This window comes from Mus musculus, chromosome 5 (genome assembly GCF_000001635.26).
Source record: "Mus musculus strain C57BL/6J chromosome 5, GRCm38.p6 C57BL/6J".
NCBI lineage: Eukaryota > Metazoa > Chordata > Mammalia > Rodentia > Muridae > Mus > Mus musculus.
The window spans coordinates 85,827,371-85,830,175 of record NC_000071.6 but is presented as its reverse complement, the minus strand read 5'-3'; the positions used below and the strand labels follow the sequence as shown (position 1 = coordinate 85,830,175).

Genomic DNA, 2,805 nt, shown 5'->3' with positions numbered 1-2,805 from the left:
AATCTATCCTCTTCATCGAGAGCCACTGTATGGAGCCTAATTGCTGGTTCCTCTGTGGTACCCATGCAGAGCTTATACCAGTCAGCAGGCCTGGGGTTTAAAGATTTCTCCATAGTGAAGTTCCACTGCTTAAAGGCGGAGGTTAGAATCTTGGACAAATAAAGCAAATATTGACTGGCTTCTAATGCCTTCCCCCTTTGACTTGGAAAACAAATACGTGTACATTGTTAAGACTACAGGGTCATTGAAACAGGCTTGCACAATTCAACAGCTAAGCTGAGAAGCCAACAATAGAAGCAAACTCAAATTATTTTTTCCCACAGACAGAAAAGATTAATTTTCCTCTGTGCAGTTTTGAAGGTCTCTTTCATTCATTTAATTTTTCCCTCAGGGGAGAACACAAACATTGTCCCCCACAACCACAAAACTATGCAGTTTCCCACATTTGGGGAAAATCACAGGGGTCAGCACACCTGGTGTGCAATGGATAAGCCTCAACCTGGCAAAACCAACTTTGCAATTATGGTACTTCCCCTGCCAGGTAAGTCTTTGAAGGTTTCTTTTAGATATGATGTTGCCAATCAAAGCACCAATGAGGAGACTGTAGTAGAGCACTTGATTTAGAAAGGAGTTTTTTTATTTCTTGAGTCAAACTTTACTCTAGGTGTTCAACAGTTGTAACATAATTGTTGCTTCCATGAAATGACATGCCAGAGTTAGAAACAGTGCCATGTACCAGTCCATATCTTCTGAAAGTGCTACAACATAACCCAGGAGACCAAATTAGAGGGAATGATTGCCCCTAATCAGAGAGTTTCATTCCTCGCTCTCCTGGCCCCACAGCTTTTGGACCATGTGTGAGGAAGTGCATCATGGGAGAGGACTTATGGCTGAATTTATGGTACACTTCTCAGAGGCTGGAATGAGAGCAGGAGTTGTGTTTGTAATATTTTTTCCAGCACATACACCTAGGATCTTGCCTTCTTCTTCTGGGTCTCACCTCCCAAACGCTCCACCATTTCTCAATGATGCCATAGTAAGATAACCAAACCTTTAAATATAGGCTCTTAATTAACATGTGAAGTTCACACCATAATAATCTTACACTTTTTATGTTTAAGTTACAATTCTTTTTTTTTTTTCCATTTTTTATTAGGTATTTAACTCATTTACATTTCCAATGCTATACCAAAAGTCCCCCATATCCACCCACCCCCACTCCCCTGCCCACCCACTCCCCCTTTTTGGCCCTGGTATTCCCCTGTACTGGGGTATATAAAGTTTGCAAGTCCAATGGGCCTCCCTTTCCAGTGATGGCCGACTAGGCCATCTTTTGATATATATGCAGCTAGAGTCAAGAGCTCCGGGGTACTGGTTAGCTCATAATGTTGTTCCACCTATAGGGTTGCAGATCCCTTTAGCTCCTTGGCTACTTTCTCTAGCTCCTCCATTGGGAGCCCTATGATCCATCCATTAGCTGACTGTGAGCATCCACTTCTGTGTTTGCTGGGCCCCGGCATAGTCTCACAAGAGACAGCTACATCTGTGTCCTTTCAATAAAATCTTGCTAGTGTATGCAATGGTGTCAGCGTTTGGATGCTGATTATGGGGTGGATCCCTGGCTATGGCAGTCTCTACATGGTCCATCCTTTCATCTCAGCTCCAAACTCCGTCTCTGTAACTCCTTCCATGGGTGTTTTGTTCCCACTTCTAAGGAGGGGCATAGTGTCCACACTTCAGTCTTCATTCTCCTTGAGTTTCATGTGTTTAGCAAATTATATCTTATATCTTGGGTATCCTAGGTTTGGGGCTAATATCCACTTATCAGTGAATACATATTGTGTGAGTTTCTTTGTGAATGTGTTACCTCACTCAGGATGATGCCCTCCAGGTCCATCCATTTGGCTAGGAATTTCATAAATTCATTCTTTTTAATAGCTGAGTAGTACTCCATTGTGTAGATGTACCACATTTTCTGTATCCATTCCTCTGTTGAGGGGCATCTAGGTTCTTTCCAGCTTCTGGCTATTATAAATAAGGCTGCTATGAACATAGTGGAGCATGTGTCCTTCTTACCTGTTGGGGCATCTTCTGGATATATGCCCAGGAGAGGTATTGCTGGATCCTCCGGTAGTACTATGTCCAGTTTTCTGAGGAACCGCCAGACTGATTTCCAGAGTGGTTGTACAAGCCTGCACTCCCACCAACAATGGAGGAGTGTTCCTCTTTCTTCACATCCTCGCCAGCATCTGCTGTCACCTGAATTTTTGATCTTAGCCATTCTGACTGGTGTGAGGTGGAATCTCAGGGTTGTTTTGATTTGCATTTCCCTGATGATTAAGGATGTTGAACATTTTTTCAAGTGCTTCTCTGCCATTCGGTATTCCTCAGGTGAGAATTCTTTGTTCAGTTCTGAGCCCCATTTTTTAATGGGGTTATTTGATTTTCTGAAGTCCACCTTCTTGAGTTCTTTATATATGTTGGATATTAGTCCCCTATCTGATTTAGGATAGGTAAAGATCCTTTCCCAATCTGTTGGTGGTCTTTTTGTCTTATTGACGGTGTCTTTTGCCTTGCAGAAACTTTGGAGTTTCATTAGGTCCCATTTGTCGATTCTCGATCTTACAGCACAAGCCATTGCTGTTCTGTTCAGGAATTTTTCCCCTGTGCCCATATCTTCAAGGCTTTTCCCCACTTTCTCCTCTATAAGTTTCAGTGTCTCTGGTTTTATGTGAAGTTCCTTGATCCACTTAGATTTGACCTTAGTACAAGGAGATAAGTATGGATCGATTCGCATTCTTCTAC

The 2,805-nt window shown here is 42.5% G+C and overlaps 1 non-coding gene across 1 annotated transcript; it reads right to left on the bottom strand.

The window, feature by feature from the left end:
* Positions 1–388: 388 nt before the first annotated feature.
* Positions 389–549, bottom strand: Gm24626. Its single transcript, XR_003956083.1, has one exon. It is a non-coding gene; the product is annotated as a U1 spliceosomal RNA (small nuclear RNA).
* Between the last annotated feature and the right edge of the window lie 2,256 nt (positions 550–2,805).